Raw genomic sequence first — 15,928 nt, forward strand, 5'->3', positions numbered from 1 at the left:
GCAGTCCCACTTTGAAACTCCAAATTCACAAGGATTTTTATTTTAAGTGATGCATTCAGTCTTCCCAAGTTAGCTTTTTGCCAGTCATAGTAGGTTTTCCCTTGGAAACGTCTCCATTCATTGTTTTTTTCTCACACTTCTTCCTTTATATACGCAAAAACAAAGTAATTTTTGGCAGTTGTGCAGAGGGTGTAGCTCAGTGGTAGAGCGCATGCTTTGCATGTATGAGGTCCTGGGTTCAATCCCCGGCATCTCCATTAGATATTATGCGCAAATTTAAAAGGTTTTCAGGTAAGTCGTGGGGAAATGTCATGATAAGAGGAGCCATCAAATATACCGTCCAACAAGGGAAAAAAGCACCAACGGTAATTTACCAAGTAAAAACCACACCCTTACCTTATTATGTGTGTTCCAGAATTATTCACACGGCAGTCTTTATATAAGCCACTTAGCCAGTGTCTGATATTAGCAAAATTCAATTTATTTTTAGTTTTTATGTGTTGTTGTGGCCGAGAGGTTAAGGCGATGGACTAGAAATCCATTGGGGTCTCCCCGCGCAGGTTCGAGTCCTGCCAGCAACGAAGTTGACTGTAGAGCTTTCTGGTCCCACCGCAGAGTCATTTTTTGATATTCATACCTTAACGTGTGCAGTCCCACTTTGAAACTCCAAATTCACAAGGATTTTTATTTAAAGTGATGCATTCAGTCTTCCCAAGTTAGCTTTTTGCCAGTCATAGTAGGTTTTCCCTTGGAAACGTCTCCATTCATTGTTTTTTTCTCACACTTCTTCCTTTATATACGCGAAAACAAAGTCATTTTTGGCAGTTGTGCAGGGGATGTAGCTCAGTGGTAGAGCGCATGCTTAGCATGTATGAGGTCCTGGGTTCAATCCCCGGCATCTCCATTAGATATTATGCGCAAATTTAAAAGGTTTTCAGGTAAGTCGTGGGGAAATGTCATGATAAGAGGAGCCATCAAATATACCGTCCAACAAGGGAAAAAAGCACCAACGGTAATTTACCAAGTAAAAACCACACCCTTACCTTATTATGTGTGTTCCAGAATTATTCACACGGCAGTCTTTATATAAGCCACTTAGCCAGTGTCTGATATTAGCAAAATTCAATTTATTTTTAGTTTTTATGTGTTGTTGTGGCCGAGAGGTTAAGGCGATGGACTAGAAATCCATTGGGGTCTCCCCGCGCAGGTTCGAGTCCTGCCAGCAACGAAGTTGACTGTAGAGCTTTCTGGTCCCACCGCAGAGTCATTTTTTGATATTCATACCTTAACGTGTGCAGTCCCACTTTGAAACTCCAAATTCACAAGGATTTTTATTTAAAGTGATGCATTCAGTCTTCCCAAGTTAGCTTTTTGCCAGTCATAGTAGGTTTTCCCTTGGAAACGTCTCCATTCATTGTTTTTTTCTCACACTTCTTCCTTTATATACGCGAAAACAAAGTCATTTTTGGCAGTTGTGCAGGGGATGTAGCTCAGTGGTAGAGCGCATGCTTAGCATGTATGAGGTCCTGGGTTCAATCCCCGGCATCTCCATTAGATATTATGCGCAAATTTAAAAGGTTTTCAGGTAAGTCGTGGGGAAATGTCATGATAAGAGGAGCCATCAAATATACCGTCCAACAAGGGAAAAAAGCACCAACGGTAATTTACCAAGTAAAAACCACACCCTTACCTTATTATGTGTGTTCCAGAATTATTCACACGGCAGTCTTTATATAAGCCACTTAGCCAGTGTCTGATATTAGCAAAATTCAATTTATTTTTAGTTTTTATGTGTTGTTGTGGCCGAGAGGTTAAGGCGATGGACTAGAAATCCATTGGGGTCTCCCCGCGCAGGTTCGAGTCCTGCCAGCAACGAAGTTGACTGTAGAGCTTTCTGGTCCCACCGCAGAGTCATTTTTTGATATTCATACCTTAACGTGTGCAGTCCCACTTTGAAACTCCAAATTCACAAGGATTTTTATTTAAAGTGATGCATTCAGTCTTCCCAAGTTAGCTTTTTGCCAGTCATAGTAGGTTTTCCCTTGGAAACGTCTCCATTCATTGTTTTTTTCTCACACTTCTTCCTTTATATACGAAAAAACAAAGTAATTTTTGGAATTTGTGCAGGGGATGTAGCTCAGTGGTAGAGCGCATGCTTAGCATGTATGAGGTCCTGGGTTCAATCCCCGGCATCTCCATTAGATATTATGCGCAAATTTAAAAGGTTTTCAGGTAAGTCGTGGGGAAATGTCATGATAAGAGGAGCCATCAAATATACCGTCCAACAAGGGAAAAAAGCACCAACGGTAATTTACCTAGTAAAAACCAAACCCTTACCTTATTATGTGTGTTCCAGAATTATTCACATGGCAGTCTTTATATACGCCACTTCCAGAATTATTCACATGGCAGTCTTTGTATAAGCCACTTAGCCAGTGTCTGATATTAGCAAAATTCCATTTATTTTTAGTTTTTATGTGTTGTTGTGGCCGAGAGGTTAAGGAGATGGACTAGAAATCCATTGGGGTCTCCCCGCGCAGGTTCGAGTCCTGCCAGCAACGAAGTTGACTGTAGAGCTTTCTGGTCCCACCGCAGAGTCATTTTTTCATATTCATACCTTAACGTGTGCAGTCCCACTTTGAAACTCCAAATTCACAAGGATTTTTATTTAAAGTGATGCATTCAGTCTTCCCAAGTTAGCTTTTCTTAGGTTTTCTTAGTTAGGTTTTCCCTTGGAAACGTCTCCATTCATTGTTTTTTACTCACACTTCTTCCTTTATATACGCGAAAACAAAGTAATTTTTGGCAGTTGTGCAGGGGATGTAGCTCAGTGGTAGAGCGCATGCTTTGCATGTATGAGGTCCTGGGTTCAATCCCCAGCATCTCCATTAGATATTATGCGCAAATTTAATAAGTGTTTCAGGTAAGTCGTGGGGAAATGTCATGATAAGAGGAGCCATCAAATATACCGTCCAACAAGGAAAAAAAGCACCAACGGTAATTTACCAAGTAAAAACCACACCCTTACCTTATTATGTGTGTTCCAGAATTATTCACATGGCAGTCTTTATATACGCCACTTAGCCAGTGTCTGATATTGGCAAAAGTCAATTTATCCAGTTTTTATGCGTTGTTGTGGCCGAGAGGTTAAGGCGATGGACTAGAAATCCATTGGGGTCTCCCCGCGCAGGTTCGAGTCCTGCCAGCAACGAAGTTGACTGTAGAGCTTTCTGGTCCCACCGCAGAGTCATTTTTTGATATTCATACCTTAACGTGTGCAGTCCCACTTTGAAACTCCAAATTCACAAGGATTTTTATTTAAAGTGATGCATTCAGTCTTCCCAAGTTAGCTTTTTGCCAGTCATAGTAGGTTTTCCCTTGTATTCACTTCAAGAATTATTCACATGGCAGTCTTTGTATAAGCCACTTAGCCGGTGTCTGATATTAGCAAAATTCCATTTATTTTTAGTTTTTATGTGTTGTTGTGGCCGAGAGGTTAAGGCGATGGACTAGAAATCCATTGGGGTCTCCCCGCGCAGGTTCGAGTCCTGCCAGCAACGAAGTTGACTGTAGAGCTTTCTGGTCCCACCGCAGAGTCATTTTTTGATATTCATACCTTAACGTGTGCAGTCCCACTTTGAAACTCCAAATTCACAAGGATTTTTATTTAAAGTGATGCATTCAGTCTTCCCAAGTTAGCTTTTCTTAGGTTTTCTTAGTTAGGTTTTCCCTTGGAAACGTCTCCATTCATTGTTTTTTACTCACACTTCTTCCTTTATATACGCGAAAACAAAGTAATTTTTGGCAGTTGTGCAGGGGATGTAGCTCAGTGGTAGAGCGCATGCTTTGCATGTATGAGGTCCTGGGTTCAATCCCCAGCATCTCCATTAGATATTATGCGCAAATTTAATAAGTGTTTCAGGTAAGTCGTGGGGAAATGTCATGATAAGAGGAGCCATCAAATATACCGTCCAACAAGGAAAAAAAGCACCAACGGTAATTTACCAAGTAAAAACCACACCCTTACCTTATTATGTGTGTTCCAGAATTATTCACATGGCAGTCTTTATATACGCCACTTAGCCAGTGTCTGATATTGGCAAAAGTCAATTTATCCAGTTTTTATGCGTTGTTGTGGCCGAGAGGTTAAGGCGATGGACTAGAAATCCATTGGGGTCTCCCCGCGCAGGTTCGAGTCCTGCCAGCAACGAAGTTGACTGTAGAGCTTTCTGGTCCCACCGCAGAGTCATTTTTTGATATTCATACCTTAACGTGTGCAGTCCCACTTTGAAACTCCAAATTCACAAGGATTTTTATTTAAAGTGATGCATTCAGTCTTCCCAAGTTAGCTTTTTGCCAGTCATAGTAGGTTTTCCCTTGTATTCACTTCAAGAATTATTCACATGGCAGTCTTTGTATAAGCCACTTAGCCGGTGTCTGATATTAGCAAAATTCCATTTATTTTTAGTTTTTATGTGTTGTTGTGGCCGAGAGGTTAAGGCGATGGACTAGAAATCCATTGGGGTCTCCCCGCGCAGGTTCGAGTCCTGCCAGCAACGAAGTTGACTGTAGAGCTTTCTGGTCCCACCGCAGAGTCATTTTTTGATATTCATACCTTAACGTGTGCAGTCCCACTTTGAAACTCCAAATTCACAAGGATTTTTATTTTAAGTGATGCATTCAGTCTTCCCAAGTTAGCTTTTTGCCAGTCATAGTAGGTTTTCCCTTGGAAACGTCTCCATTCATTGTTTTTTTCTCACACTTCTTCCTTTATATACGCAAAAACAAAGTAATTTTTGGCAGTTGTGCAGGGGGTGTAGCTCAGTGGTAGAGCGCATGCTTTGCATGTATGAGGTCCTGGGTTCAATCCCCGGCATCTCCATTAGATATTATGCGCAAATTTAAAAGGTTTTCAGGTAAGTCGTGGGGAAATGTCATGATAAGAGGAGCCATCAAATATACCGTCCAACAAGGGAAAAAAGCACCAACGGTAATTTACCAAGTAAAAACCACACCCTTACCTTATTATGTGTGTTCCAGAATTATTCACACGGCAGTCTTTATATAAGCCACTTAGCCAGTGTCTGATATTAGCAAAATTCAATTTATTTTTAGTTTTTATGTGTTGTTGTGGCCGAGAGGTTAAGGCGATGGACTAGAAATCCATTGGGGTCTCCCCGCGCAGGTTCGAGTCCTGCCAGCAACGAAGTTGACTGTAGAGCTTTCTGGTCCCACCGCAGAGTCATTTTTTGATATTCATACCTTAACGTGTGCAGTCCCACTTTGAAACTCCAAATTCACAAGGATTTTTATTTAAAGTGATGCATTCAGTCTTCCCAAGTTAGCTTTTTGCCAGTCATAGTAGGTTTTCCCTTGGAAACGTCTCCATTCATTGTTTTTTTCTCACACTTCTTCCTTTATATACGCGAAAACAAAGTCATTTTTGGCAGTTGTGCAGGGGATGTAGCTCAGTGGTAGAGCGCATGCTTAGCATGTATGAGGTCCTGGGTTCAATCCCCGGCATCTCCATTAGATATTATGCGCAAATTTAAAAGGTTTTCAGGTAAGTCGTGGGGAAATGTCATGATAAGAGGAGCCATCAAATATACCGTCCAACAAGGGAAAAAAGCACCAACGGTAATTTACCAAGTAAAAACCACACCCTTACCTTATTATGTGTGTTCCAGAATTATTCACACGGCAGTCTTTATATAAGCCACTTAGCCAGTGTCTGATATTAGCAAAATTCAATTTATTTTTAGTTTTTATGTGTTGTTGTGGCCGAGAGGTTAAGGCGATGGACTAGAAATCCATTGGGGTCTCCCCGCGCAGGTTCGAGTCCTGCCAGCAACGAAGTTGACTGTAGAGCTTTCTGGTCCCACCGCAGAGTCATTTTTTGATATTCATACCTTAACGTGTGCAGTCCCACTTTGAAACTCCAAATTCACAAGGATTTTTATTTAAAGTGATGCATTCAGTCTTCCCAAGTTAGCTTTTTGCCAGTCATAGTAGGTTTTCCCTTGGAAACGTCTCCATTCATTGTTTTTTTCTCACACTTCTTCCTTTATATACGAAAAAACAAAGTAATTTTTGGAATTTGTGCAGGGGATGTAGCTCAGTGGTAGAGCGCATGCTTAGCATGTATGAGGTCCTGGGTTCAATCCCCGGCATCTCCATTAGATATTATGCGCAAATTTAAAAGGTTTTCAGGTAAGTCGTGGGGAAATGTCATGATAAGAGGAGCCATCAAATATACCGTCCAACAAGGGAAAAAAGCACCAACGGTAATTTACCTAGTAAAAACCAAACCCTTACCTTATTATGTGTGTTCCAGAATTATTCACATGGCAGTCTTTATATACGCCACTTCCAGAATTATTCACATGGCAGTCTTTGTATAAGCCACTTAGCCAGTGTCTGATATTAGCAAAATTCCATTTATTTTTAGTTTTTATGTGTTGTTGTGGCCGAGAGGTTAAGGAGATGGACTAGAAATCCATTGGGGTCTCCCCGCGCAGGTTCGAGTCCTGCCAGCAACGAAGTTGACTGTAGAGCTTTCTGGTCCCACCGCAGAGTCATTTTTTCATATTCATACCTTAACGTGTGCAGTCCCACTTTGAAACTCCAAATTCACAAGGATTTTTATTTAAAGTGATGCATTCAGTCTTCCCAAGTTAGCTTTTCTTAGGTTTTCTTAGTTAGGTTTTCCCTTGGAAACGTCTCCATTCATTGTTTTTTACTCACACTTCTTCCTTTATATACGCGAAAACAAAGTAATTTTTGGCAGTTGTGCAGGGGATGTAGCTCAGTGGTAGAGCGCATGCTTTGCATGTATGAGGTCCTGGGTTCAATCCCCAGCATCTCCATTAGATATTATGCGCAAATTTAATAAGTGTTTCAGGTAAGTCGTGGGGAAATGTCATGATAAGAGGAGCCATCAAATATACCGTCCAACAAGGAAAAAAAGCACCAACGGTAATTTACCAAGTAAAAACCACACCCTTACCTTATTATGTGTGTTCCAGAATTATTCACATGGCAGTCTTTATATACGCCACTTAGCCAGTGTCTGATATTGGCAAAAGTCAATTTATCCAGTTTTTATGCGTTGTTGTGGCCGAGAGGTTAAGGCGATGGACTAGAAATCCATTGGGGTCTCCCCGCGCAGGTTCGAGTCCTGCCAGCAACGAAGTTGACTGTAGAGCTTTCTGGTCCCACCGCAGAGTCATTTTTTGATATTCATACCTTAACGTGTGCAGTCCCACTTTGAAACTCCAAATTCACAAGGATTTTTATTTAAAGTGATGCATTCAGTCTTCCCAAGTTAGCTTTTTGCCAGTCATAGTAGGTTTTCCCTTGTATTCACTTCAAGAATTATTCACATGGCAGTCTTTGTATAAGCCACTTAGCCGGTGTCTGATATTAGCAAAATTCCATTTATTTTTAGTTTTTATGTGTTGTTGTGGCCGAGAGGTTAAGGCGATGGACTAGAAATCCATTGGGGTCTCCCCGCGCAGGTTCGAGTCCTGCCAGCAACGAAGTTGACTGTAGAGCTTTCTGGTCCCACCGCAGAGTCATTTTTTGATATTCATACCTTAACGTGTGCAGTCCCACTTTGAAACTCCAAATTCACAAGGATTTTTATTTAAAGTGATGCATTCAGTCTTCCCAAGTTAGCTTTTCTTAGGTTTTCTTAGTTAGGTTTTCCCTTGGAAACGTCTCCATTCATTGTTTTTTACTCACACTTCTTCCTTTATATACGCGAAAACAAAGTAATTTTTGGCAGTTGTGCAGGGGATGTAGCTCAGTGGTAGAGCGCATGCTTTGCATGTATGAGGTCCTGGGTTCAATCCCCAGCATCTCCATTAGATATTATGCGCAAATTTAATAAGTGTTTCAGGTAAGTCGTGGGGAAATGTCATGATAAGAGGAGCCATCAAATATACCGTCCAACAAGGAAAAAAAGCACCAACGGTAATTTACCAAGTAAAAACCACACCCTTACCTTATTATGTGTGTTCCAGAATTATTCACATGGCAGTCTTTATATACGCCACTTAGCCAGTGTCTGATATTGGCAAAAGTCAATTTATCCAGTTTTTATGCGTTGTTGTGGCCGAGAGGTTAAGGCGATGGACTAGAAATCCATTGGGGTCTCCCCGCGCAGGTTCGAGTCCTGCCAGCAACGAAGTTGACTGTAGAGCTTTCTGGTCCCACCGCAGAGTCATTTTTTGATATTCATACCTTAACGTGTGCAGTCCCACTTTGAAACTCCAAATTCACAAGGATTTTTATTTAAAGTGATGCATTCAGTCTTCCCAAGTTAGCTTTTTGCCAGTCATAGTAGGTTTTCCCTTGTATTCACTTCAAGAATTATTCACATGGCAGTCTTTGTATAAGCCACTTAGCCGGTGTCTGATATTAGCAAAATTCCATTTATTTTTAGTTTTTATGTGTTGTTGTGGCCGAGAGGTTAAGGCGATGGACTAGAAATCCATTGGGGTCTCCCCGCGCAGGTTCGAGTCCTGCCAGCAACGAAGTTGACTGTAGAGCTTTCTGGTCCCACCGCAGAGTCATTTTTTGATATTCATACCTTAACGTGTGCAGTCCCACTTTGAAACTCCAAATTCACAAGGATTTTTATTTTAAGTGATGCATTCAGTCTTCCCAAGTTAGCTTTTTGCCAGTCATAGTAGGTTTTCCCTTGGAAACGTCTCCATTCATTGTTTTTTTCTCACACTTCTTCCTTTATATACGCAAAAACAAAGTAATTTTTGGCAGTTGTGCAGAGGGTGTAGCTCAGTGGTAGAGCGCATGCTTTGCATGTATGAGGTCCTGGGTTCAATCCCCGGCATCTCCATTAGATATTATGCGCAAATTTAAAAGGTTTTCAGGTAAGTCGTGGGGAAATGTCATGATAAGAGGAGCCATCAAATATACCGTCCAACAAGGGAAAAAAGCACCAACGGTAATTTACCAAGTAAAAACCACACCCTTACCTTATTATGTGTGTTCCAGAATTATTCACACGGCAGTCTTTATATAAGCCACTTAGCCAGTGTCTGATATTAGCAAAATTCAATTTATTTTTAGTTTTTATGTGTTGTTGTGGCCGAGAGGTTAAGGCGATGGACTAGAAATCCATTGGGGTCTCCCCGCGCAGGTTCGAGTCCTGCCAGCAACGAAGTTGACTGTAGAGCTTTCTGGTCCCACCGCAGAGTCATTTTTTGATATTCATACCTTAACGTGTGCAGTCCCACTTTGAAACTCCAAATTCACAAGGATTTTTATTTAAAGTGATGCATTCAGTCTTCCCAAGTTAGCTTTTTGCCAGTCATAGTAGGTTTTCCCTTGGAAACGTCTCCATTCATTGTTTTTTTCTCACACTTCTTCCTTTATATACGCGAAAACAAAGTCATTTTTGGCAGTTGTGCAGGGGATGTAGCTCAGTGGTAGAGCGCATGCTTAGCATGTATGAGGTCCTGGGTTCAATCCCCGGCATCTCCATTAGATATTATGCGCAAATTTAAAAGGTTTTCAGGTAAGTCGTGGGGAAATGTCATGATAAGAGGAGCCATCAAATATACCGTCCAACAAGGGAAAAAAGCACCAACGGTAATTTACCAAGTAAAAACCACACCCTTACCTTATTATGTGTGTTCCAGAATTATTCACACGGCAGTCTTTATATAAGCCACTTAGCCAGTGTCTGATATTAGCAAAATTCAATTTATTTTTAGTTTTTATGTGTTGTTGTGGCCGAGAGGTTAAGGCGATGGACTAGAAATCCATTGGGGTCTCCCCGCGCAGGTTCGAGTCCTGCCAGCAACGAAGTTGACTGTAGAGCTTTCTGGTCCCACCGCAGAGTCATTTTTTGATATTCATACCTTAACGTGTGCAGTCCCACTTTGAAACTCCAAATTCACAAGGATTTTTATTTAAAGTGATGCATTCAGTCTTCCCAAGTTAGCTTTTTGCCAGTCATAGTAGGTTTTCCCTTGGAAACGTCTCCATTCATTGTTTTTTTCTCACACTTCTTCCTTTATATACGCGAAAACAAAGTCATTTTTGGCAGTTGTGCAGGGGATGTAGCTCAGTGGTAGAGCGCATGCTTAGCATGTATGAGGTCCTGGGTTCAATCCCCGGCATCTCCATTAGATATTATGCGCAAATTTAAAAGGTTTTCAGGTAAGTCGTGGGGAAATGTCATGATAAGAGGAGCCATCAAATATACCGTCCAACAAGGGAAAAAAGCACCAACGGTAATTTACCAAGTAAAAACCACACCCTTACCTTATTATGTGTGTTCCAGAATTATTCACACGGCAGTCTTTATATAAGCCACTTAGCCAGTGTCTGATATTAGCAAAATTCAATTTATTTTTAGTTTTTATGTGTTGTTGTGGCCGAGAGGTTAAGGCGATGGACTAGAAATCCATTGGGGTCTCCCCGCGCAGGTTCGAGTCCTGCCAGCAACGAAGTTGACTGTAGAGCTTTCTGGTCCCACCGCAGAGTCATTTTTTGATATTCATACCTTAACGTGTGCAGTCCCACTTTGAAACTCCAAATTCACAAGGATTTTTATTTAAAGTGATGCATTCAGTCTTCCCAAGTTAGCTTTTTGCCAGTCATAGTAGGTTTTCCCTTGGAAACGTCTCCATTCATTGTTTTTTTCTCACACTTCTTCCTTTATATACGAAAAAACAAAGTAATTTTTGGAATTTGTGCAGGGGATGTAGCTCAGTGGTAGAGCGCATGCTTAGCATGTATGAGGTCCTGGGTTCAATCCCCGGCATCTCCATTAGATATTATGCGCAAATTTAAAAGGTTTTCAGGTAAGTCGTGGGGAAATGTCATGATAAGAGGAGCCATCAAATATACCGTCCAACAAGGGAAAAAAGCACCAACGGTAATTTACCTAGTAAAAACCAAACCCTTACCTTATTATGTGTGTTCCAGAATTATTCACATGGCAGTCTTTATATACGCCACTTCCAGAATTATTCACATGGCAGTCTTTGTATAAGCCACTTAGCCAGTGTCTGATATTAGCAAAATTCCATTTATTTTTAGTTTTTATGTGTTGTTGTGGCCGAGAGGTTAAGGAGATGGACTAGAAATCCATTGGGGTCTCCCCGCGCAGGTTCGAGTCCTGCCAGCAACGAAGTTGACTGTAGAGCTTTCTGGTCCCACCGCAGAGTCATTTTTTCATATTCATACCTTAACGTGTGCAGTCCCACTTTGAAACTCCAAATTCACAAGGATTTTTATTTAAAGTGATGCATTCAGTCTTCCCAAGTTAGCTTTTCTTAGGTTTTCTTAGTTAGGTTTTCCCTTGGAAACGTCTCCATTCATTGTTTTTTACTCACACTTCTTCCTTTATATACGCGAAAACAAAGTAATTTTTGGCAGTTGTGCAGGGGATGTAGCTCAGTGGTAGAGCGCATGCTTTGCATGTATGAGGTCCTGGGTTCAATCCCCAGCATCTCCATTAGATATTATGCGCAAATTTAATAAGTGTTTCAGGTAAGTCGTGGGGAAATGTCATGATAAGAGGAGCCATCAAATATACCGTCCAACAAGGAAAAAAAGCACCAACGGTAATTTACCAAGTAAAAACCACACCCTTACCTTATTATGTGTGTTCCAGAATTATTCACATGGCAGTCTTTATATACGCCACTTAGCCAGTGTCTGATATTGGCAAAAGTCAATTTATCCAGTTTTTATGCGTTGTTGTGGCCGAGAGGTTAAGGCGATGGACTAGAAATCCATTGGGGTCTCCCCGCGCAGGTTCGAGTCCTGCCAGCAACGAAGTTGACTGTAGAGCTTTCTGGTCCCACCGCAGAGTCATTTTTTGATATTCATACCTTAACGTGTGCAGTCCCACTTTGAAACTCCAAATTCACAAGGATTTTTATTTAAAGTGATGCATTCAGTCTTCCCAAGTTAGCTTTTTGCCAGTCATAGTAGGTTTTCCCTTGTATTCACTTCAAGAATTATTCACATGGCAGTCTTTGTATAAGCCACTTAGCCGGTGTCTGATATTAGCAAAATTCCATTTATTTTTAGTTTTTATGTGTTGTTGTGGCCGAGAGGTTAAGGCGATGGACTAGAAATCCATTGGGGTCTCCCCGCGCAGGTTCGAGTCCTGCCAGCAACGAAGTTGACTGTAGAGCTTTCTGGTCCCACCGCAGAGTCATTTTTTGATATTCATACCTTAACGTGTGCAGTCCCACTTTGAAACTCCAAATTCACAAGGATTTTTATTTAAAGTGATGCATTCAGTCTTCCCAAGTTAGCTTTTCTTAGGTTTTCTTAGTTAGGTTTTCCCTTGGAAACGTCTCCATTCATTGTTTTTTACTCACACTTCTTCCTTTATATACGCGAAAACAAAGTAATTTTTGGCAGTTGTGCAGGGGATGTAGCTCAGTGGTAGAGCGCATGCTTTGCATGTATGAGGTCCTGGGTTCAATCCCCAGCATCTCCATTAGATATTATGCGCAAATTTAATAAGTGTTTCAGGTAAGTCGTGGGGAAATGTCATGATAAGAGGAGCCATCAAATATACCGTCCAACAAGGAAAAAAAGCACCAACGGTAATTTACCAAGTAAAAACCACACCCTTACCTTATTATGTGTGTTCCAGAATTATTCACATGGCAGTCTTTATATACGCCACTTAGCCAGTGTCTGATATTGGCAAAAGTCAATTTATCCAGTTTTTATGCGTTGTTGTGGCCGAGAGGTTAAGGCGATGGACTAGAAATCCATTGGGGTCTCCCCGCGCAGGTTCGAGTCCTGCCAGCAACGAAGTTGACTGTAGAGCTTTCTGGTCCCACCGCAGAGTCATTTTTTGATATTCATACCTTAACGTGTGCAGTCCCACTTTGAAACTCCAAATTCACAAGGATTTTTATTTAAAGTGATGCATTCAGTCTTCCCAAGTTAGCTTTTTGCCAGTCATAGTAGGTTTTCCCTTGTATTCACTTCAAGAATTATTCACATGGCAGTCTTTGTATAAGCCACTTAGCCGGTGTCTGATATTAGCAAAATTCCATTTATTTTTAGTTTTTATGTGTTGTTGTGGCCGAGAGGTTAAGGCGATGGACTAGAAATCCATTGGGGTCTCCCCGCGCAGGTTCGAGTCCTGCCAGCAACGAAGTTGACTGTAGAGCTTTCTGGTCCCACCGCAGAGTCATTTTTTGATATTCATACCTTAACGTGTGCAGTCCCACTTTGAAACTCCAAATTCACAAGGATTTTTATTTTAAGTGATGCATTCAGTCTTCCCAAGTTAGCTTTTTGCCAGTCATAGTAGGTTTTCCCTTGGAAACGTCTCCATTCATTGTTTTTTTCTCACACTTCTTCCTTTATATACGCAAAAACAAAGTAATTTTTGGCAGTTGTGCAGGGGGTGTAGCTCAGTGGTAGAGCGCATGCTTTGCATGTATGAGGTCCTGGGTTCAATCCCCGGCATCTCCATTAGATATTATGCGCAAATTTAAAAGGTTTTCAGGTAAGTCGTGGGGAAATGTCATGATAAGAGGAGCCATCAAATATACCGTCCAACAAGGGAAAAAAGCACCAACGGTAATTTACCAAGTAAAAACCACACCCTTACCTTATTATGTGTGTTCCAGAATTATTCACACGGCAGTCTTTATATAAGCCACTTAGCCAGTGTCTGATATTAGCAAAATTCAATTTATTTTTAGTTTTTATGTGTTGTTGTGGCCGAGAGGTTAAGGCGATGGACTAGAAATCCATTGGGGTCTCCCCGCGCAGGTTCGAGTCCTGCCAGCAACGAAGTTGACTGTAGAGCTTTCTGGTCCCACCGCAGAGTCATTTTTTGATATTCATACCTTAACGTGTGCAGTCCCACTTTGAAACTCCAAATTCACAAGGATTTTTATTTAAAGTGATGCATTCAGTCTTCCCAAGTTAGCTTTTTGCCAGTCATAGTAGGTTTTCCCTTGGAAACGTCTCCATTCATTGTTTTTTTCTCACACTTCTTCCTTTATATACGCGAAAACAAAGTCATTTTTGGCAGTTGTGCAGGGGATGTAGCTCAGTGGTAGAGCGCATGCTTAGCATGTATGAGGTCCTGGGTTCAATCCCCGGCATCTCCATTAGATATTATGCGCAAATTTAAAAGGTTTTCAGGTAAGTCGTGGGGAAATGTCATGATAAGAGGAGCCATCAAATATACCGTCCAACAAGGGAAAAAAGCACCAACGGTAATTTACCAAGTAAAAACCACACCCTTACCTTATTATGTGTGTTCCAGAATTATTCACACGGCAGTCTTTATATAAGCCACTTAGCCAGTGTCTGATATTAGCAAAATTCAATTTATTTTTAGTTTTTATGTGTTGTTGTGGCCGAGAGGTTAAGGCGATGGACTAGAAATCCATTGGGGTCTCCCCGCGCAGGTTCGAGTCCTGCCAGCAACGAAGTTGACTGTAGAGCTTTCTGGTCCCACCGCAGAGTCATTTTTTGATATTCATACCTTAACGTGTGCAGTCCCACTTTGAAACTCCAAATTCACAAGGATTTTTATTTAAAGTGATGCATTCAGTCTTCCCAAGTTAGCTTTTTGCCAGTCATAGTAGGTTTTCCCTTGGAAACGTCTCCATTCATTGTTTTTTTCTCACACTTCTTCCTTTATATACGAAAAAACAAAGTAATTTTTGGAATTTGTGCAGGGGATGTAGCTCAGTGGTAGAGCGCATGCTTAGCATGTATGAGGTCCTGGGTTCAATCCCCGGCATCTCCATTAGATATTATGCGCAAATTTAAAAGGTTTTCAGGTAAGTCGTGGGGAAATGTCATGATAAGAGGAGCCATCAAATATACCGTCCAACAAGGGAAAAAAGCACCAACGGTAATTTACCTAGTAAAAACCAAACCCTTACCTTATTATGTGTGTTCCAGAATTATTCACATGGCAGTCTTTATATACGCCACTTCCAGAATTATTCACATGGCAGTCTTTGTATAAGCCACTTAGCCAGTGTCTGATATTAGCAAAATTCCATTTATTTTTAGTTTTTATGTGTTGTTGTGGCCGAGAGGTTAAGGAGATGGACTAGAAATCCATTGGGGTCTCCCCGCGCAGGTTCGAGTCCTGCCAGCAACGAAGTTGACTGTAGAGCTTTCTGGTCCCACCGCAGAGTCATTTTTTCATATTCATACCTTAACGTGTGCAGTCCCACTTTGAAACTCCAAATTCACAAGGATTTTTATTTAAAGTGATGCATTCAGTCTTCCCAAGTTAGCTTTTCTTAGGTTTTCTTAGTTAGGTTTTCCCTTGGAAACGTCTCCATTCATTGTTTTTTACTCACACTTCTTCCTTTATATACGCGAAAACAAAGTAATTTTTGGCAGTTGTGCAGGGGATGTAGCTCAGTGGTAGAGCGCATGCTTTGCATGTATGAGGTCCTGGGTTCAATCCCCAGCATCTCCATTAGATATTATGCGCAAATTTAATAAGTGTTTCAGGTAAGTCGTGGGGAAATGTCATGATAAGAGGAGCCATCAAATATACCGTCCAACAAGGAAAAAAAGCACCAACGGTAATTTACCAAGTAAAAACCACACCCTTACCTTATTATGTGTGTTCCAGAATTATTCACATGGCAGTCTTTATATACGCCACTTAGCCAGTGTCTGATATTGGCAAAAGTCAATTTATCCAGTTTTTATGCGTTGTTGTGGCCGAGAGGTTAAGGCGATGGACTAGAAATCCATTGGGGTCTCCCCGCGCAGGTTCGAGTCCTGCCAGCAACGAAGTTGACTGTAGAGCTTTCTGGTCCCACCGCAGAGTCATTTTTTGATATTCATACCTTAACGTGTGCAGTCCCACTTTGAAACTCCAAATTCACAAGGATTTTTATTTAAAGTGATGCATTCAGTCTTCCCAAGT

The 15,928-nt window shown here is 41.2% G+C and overlaps 43 non-coding genes across 43 annotated transcripts; all 43 read left to right on the forward strand.

Annotated features, from left to right (window-relative positions):
* The first annotated feature begins 499 nt into the window (after positions 1 to 499).
* Positions 500 to 581, forward strand: trnas-aga (transfer RNA serine (anticodon AGA)). Its single transcript has one exon. It is a non-coding gene; the product is annotated as a tRNA-Ser (tRNA).
* A 251-nt stretch (positions 582 to 832) lies between these two features.
* Positions 833 to 904, forward strand: trnaa-agc (transfer RNA alanine (anticodon AGC)). Its single transcript has one exon. It is a non-coding gene; the product is annotated as a tRNA-Ala (tRNA).
* A 242-nt stretch (positions 905 to 1,146) lies between these two features.
* On the forward strand, positions 1,147 to 1,228 carry trnas-aga (transfer RNA serine (anticodon AGA)). Its single transcript has one exon. It is a non-coding gene; the product is annotated as a tRNA-Ser (tRNA).
* A 251-nt stretch (positions 1,229 to 1,479) lies between these two features.
* Positions 1,480 to 1,551, forward strand: trnaa-agc (transfer RNA alanine (anticodon AGC)). The gene has a single exon. It is a non-coding gene; the product is annotated as a tRNA-Ala (tRNA).
* Positions 1,552 to 1,793: 242 nt separating this feature from the next.
* Positions 1,794 to 1,875, forward strand: trnas-aga (transfer RNA serine (anticodon AGA)). The gene has a single exon. It is a non-coding gene; the product is annotated as a tRNA-Ser (tRNA).
* Positions 1,876 to 2,126: 251 nt separating this feature from the next.
* Positions 2,127 to 2,198, forward strand: trnaa-agc (transfer RNA alanine (anticodon AGC)). Its single transcript has one exon. It is a non-coding gene; the product is annotated as a tRNA-Ala (tRNA).
* A 618-nt stretch (positions 2,199 to 2,816) lies between these two features.
* On the forward strand, positions 2,817 to 2,888 carry trnaa-ugc (transfer RNA alanine (anticodon UGC)). The gene has a single exon. It is a non-coding gene; the product is annotated as a tRNA-Ala (tRNA).
* Positions 2,889 to 3,129: 241 nt separating this feature from the next.
* On the forward strand, positions 3,130 to 3,211 carry trnas-aga (transfer RNA serine (anticodon AGA)). Its single transcript has one exon. It is a non-coding gene; the product is annotated as a tRNA-Ser (tRNA).
* A 267-nt stretch (positions 3,212 to 3,478) lies between these two features.
* trnas-aga (transfer RNA serine (anticodon AGA)) lies at positions 3,479 to 3,560 on the forward strand. The gene has a single exon. It is a non-coding gene; the product is annotated as a tRNA-Ser (tRNA).
* A 255-nt stretch (positions 3,561 to 3,815) lies between these two features.
* Positions 3,816 to 3,887, forward strand: trnaa-ugc (transfer RNA alanine (anticodon UGC)). Its single transcript has one exon. It is a non-coding gene; the product is annotated as a tRNA-Ala (tRNA).
* Positions 3,888 to 4,128: 241 nt separating this feature from the next.
* trnas-aga (transfer RNA serine (anticodon AGA)) lies at positions 4,129 to 4,210 on the forward strand. Its single transcript has one exon. It is a non-coding gene; the product is annotated as a tRNA-Ser (tRNA).
* A 267-nt stretch (positions 4,211 to 4,477) lies between these two features.
* trnas-aga (transfer RNA serine (anticodon AGA)) lies at positions 4,478 to 4,559 on the forward strand. The gene has a single exon. It is a non-coding gene; the product is annotated as a tRNA-Ser (tRNA).
* A 251-nt stretch (positions 4,560 to 4,810) lies between these two features.
* Positions 4,811 to 4,882, forward strand: trnaa-ugc (transfer RNA alanine (anticodon UGC)). Its single transcript has one exon. It is a non-coding gene; the product is annotated as a tRNA-Ala (tRNA).
* Positions 4,883 to 5,124: 242 nt separating this feature from the next.
* trnas-aga (transfer RNA serine (anticodon AGA)) lies at positions 5,125 to 5,206 on the forward strand. Its single transcript has one exon. It is a non-coding gene; the product is annotated as a tRNA-Ser (tRNA).
* A 251-nt stretch (positions 5,207 to 5,457) lies between these two features.
* Positions 5,458 to 5,529, forward strand: trnaa-agc (transfer RNA alanine (anticodon AGC)). Its single transcript has one exon. It is a non-coding gene; the product is annotated as a tRNA-Ala (tRNA).
* Positions 5,530 to 5,771: 242 nt separating this feature from the next.
* Positions 5,772 to 5,853, forward strand: trnas-aga (transfer RNA serine (anticodon AGA)). Its single transcript has one exon. It is a non-coding gene; the product is annotated as a tRNA-Ser (tRNA).
* Positions 5,854 to 6,104: 251 nt separating this feature from the next.
* trnaa-agc (transfer RNA alanine (anticodon AGC)) lies at positions 6,105 to 6,176 on the forward strand. Its single transcript has one exon. It is a non-coding gene; the product is annotated as a tRNA-Ala (tRNA).
* Positions 6,177 to 6,794: 618 nt separating this feature from the next.
* trnaa-ugc (transfer RNA alanine (anticodon UGC)) lies at positions 6,795 to 6,866 on the forward strand. Its single transcript has one exon. It is a non-coding gene; the product is annotated as a tRNA-Ala (tRNA).
* A 241-nt stretch (positions 6,867 to 7,107) lies between these two features.
* Positions 7,108 to 7,189, forward strand: trnas-aga (transfer RNA serine (anticodon AGA)). The gene has a single exon. It is a non-coding gene; the product is annotated as a tRNA-Ser (tRNA).
* Positions 7,190 to 7,456: 267 nt separating this feature from the next.
* Positions 7,457 to 7,538, forward strand: trnas-aga (transfer RNA serine (anticodon AGA)). Its single transcript has one exon. It is a non-coding gene; the product is annotated as a tRNA-Ser (tRNA).
* Positions 7,539 to 7,793: 255 nt separating this feature from the next.
* On the forward strand, positions 7,794 to 7,865 carry trnaa-ugc (transfer RNA alanine (anticodon UGC)). Its single transcript has one exon. It is a non-coding gene; the product is annotated as a tRNA-Ala (tRNA).
* Positions 7,866 to 8,106: 241 nt separating this feature from the next.
* Positions 8,107 to 8,188, forward strand: trnas-aga (transfer RNA serine (anticodon AGA)). Its single transcript has one exon. It is a non-coding gene; the product is annotated as a tRNA-Ser (tRNA).
* A 267-nt stretch (positions 8,189 to 8,455) lies between these two features.
* Positions 8,456 to 8,537, forward strand: trnas-aga (transfer RNA serine (anticodon AGA)). The gene has a single exon. It is a non-coding gene; the product is annotated as a tRNA-Ser (tRNA).
* A 251-nt stretch (positions 8,538 to 8,788) lies between these two features.
* On the forward strand, positions 8,789 to 8,860 carry trnaa-ugc (transfer RNA alanine (anticodon UGC)). Its single transcript has one exon. It is a non-coding gene; the product is annotated as a tRNA-Ala (tRNA).
* A 242-nt stretch (positions 8,861 to 9,102) lies between these two features.
* Positions 9,103 to 9,184, forward strand: trnas-aga (transfer RNA serine (anticodon AGA)). Its single transcript has one exon. It is a non-coding gene; the product is annotated as a tRNA-Ser (tRNA).
* Positions 9,185 to 9,435: 251 nt separating this feature from the next.
* trnaa-agc (transfer RNA alanine (anticodon AGC)) lies at positions 9,436 to 9,507 on the forward strand. The gene has a single exon. It is a non-coding gene; the product is annotated as a tRNA-Ala (tRNA).
* A 242-nt stretch (positions 9,508 to 9,749) lies between these two features.
* Positions 9,750 to 9,831, forward strand: trnas-aga (transfer RNA serine (anticodon AGA)). Its single transcript has one exon. It is a non-coding gene; the product is annotated as a tRNA-Ser (tRNA).
* A 251-nt stretch (positions 9,832 to 10,082) lies between these two features.
* trnaa-agc (transfer RNA alanine (anticodon AGC)) lies at positions 10,083 to 10,154 on the forward strand. Its single transcript has one exon. It is a non-coding gene; the product is annotated as a tRNA-Ala (tRNA).
* Positions 10,155 to 10,396: 242 nt separating this feature from the next.
* On the forward strand, positions 10,397 to 10,478 carry trnas-aga (transfer RNA serine (anticodon AGA)). The gene has a single exon. It is a non-coding gene; the product is annotated as a tRNA-Ser (tRNA).
* A 251-nt stretch (positions 10,479 to 10,729) lies between these two features.
* Positions 10,730 to 10,801, forward strand: trnaa-agc (transfer RNA alanine (anticodon AGC)). The gene has a single exon. It is a non-coding gene; the product is annotated as a tRNA-Ala (tRNA).
* A 618-nt stretch (positions 10,802 to 11,419) lies between these two features.
* On the forward strand, positions 11,420 to 11,491 carry trnaa-ugc (transfer RNA alanine (anticodon UGC)). The gene has a single exon. It is a non-coding gene; the product is annotated as a tRNA-Ala (tRNA).
* A 241-nt stretch (positions 11,492 to 11,732) lies between these two features.
* trnas-aga (transfer RNA serine (anticodon AGA)) lies at positions 11,733 to 11,814 on the forward strand. Its single transcript has one exon. It is a non-coding gene; the product is annotated as a tRNA-Ser (tRNA).
* Positions 11,815 to 12,081: 267 nt separating this feature from the next.
* Positions 12,082 to 12,163, forward strand: trnas-aga (transfer RNA serine (anticodon AGA)). The gene has a single exon. It is a non-coding gene; the product is annotated as a tRNA-Ser (tRNA).
* Positions 12,164 to 12,418: 255 nt separating this feature from the next.
* trnaa-ugc (transfer RNA alanine (anticodon UGC)) lies at positions 12,419 to 12,490 on the forward strand. The gene has a single exon. It is a non-coding gene; the product is annotated as a tRNA-Ala (tRNA).
* A 241-nt stretch (positions 12,491 to 12,731) lies between these two features.
* On the forward strand, positions 12,732 to 12,813 carry trnas-aga (transfer RNA serine (anticodon AGA)). Its single transcript has one exon. It is a non-coding gene; the product is annotated as a tRNA-Ser (tRNA).
* Positions 12,814 to 13,080: 267 nt separating this feature from the next.
* trnas-aga (transfer RNA serine (anticodon AGA)) lies at positions 13,081 to 13,162 on the forward strand. Its single transcript has one exon. It is a non-coding gene; the product is annotated as a tRNA-Ser (tRNA).
* A 251-nt stretch (positions 13,163 to 13,413) lies between these two features.
* trnaa-ugc (transfer RNA alanine (anticodon UGC)) lies at positions 13,414 to 13,485 on the forward strand. Its single transcript has one exon. It is a non-coding gene; the product is annotated as a tRNA-Ala (tRNA).
* Positions 13,486 to 13,727: 242 nt separating this feature from the next.
* Positions 13,728 to 13,809, forward strand: trnas-aga (transfer RNA serine (anticodon AGA)). The gene has a single exon. It is a non-coding gene; the product is annotated as a tRNA-Ser (tRNA).
* Positions 13,810 to 14,060: 251 nt separating this feature from the next.
* On the forward strand, positions 14,061 to 14,132 carry trnaa-agc (transfer RNA alanine (anticodon AGC)). The gene has a single exon. It is a non-coding gene; the product is annotated as a tRNA-Ala (tRNA).
* A 242-nt stretch (positions 14,133 to 14,374) lies between these two features.
* On the forward strand, positions 14,375 to 14,456 carry trnas-aga (transfer RNA serine (anticodon AGA)). Its single transcript has one exon. It is a non-coding gene; the product is annotated as a tRNA-Ser (tRNA).
* Positions 14,457 to 14,707: 251 nt separating this feature from the next.
* trnaa-agc (transfer RNA alanine (anticodon AGC)) lies at positions 14,708 to 14,779 on the forward strand. Its single transcript has one exon. It is a non-coding gene; the product is annotated as a tRNA-Ala (tRNA).
* A 618-nt stretch (positions 14,780 to 15,397) lies between these two features.
* trnaa-ugc (transfer RNA alanine (anticodon UGC)) lies at positions 15,398 to 15,469 on the forward strand. Its single transcript has one exon. It is a non-coding gene; the product is annotated as a tRNA-Ala (tRNA).
* A 241-nt stretch (positions 15,470 to 15,710) lies between these two features.
* On the forward strand, positions 15,711 to 15,792 carry trnas-aga (transfer RNA serine (anticodon AGA)). Its single transcript has one exon. It is a non-coding gene; the product is annotated as a tRNA-Ser (tRNA).
* Positions 15,793 to 15,928: the final 136 nt, after the last annotated feature.

Source organism: Gasterosteus aculeatus, chromosome 5 (assembly GCF_964276395.1).
Source record: "Gasterosteus aculeatus chromosome 5, fGasAcu3.hap1.1, whole genome shotgun sequence".
Taxonomy (NCBI): domain Eukaryota; kingdom Metazoa; phylum Chordata; class Actinopteri; order Perciformes; family Gasterosteidae; genus Gasterosteus; species Gasterosteus aculeatus.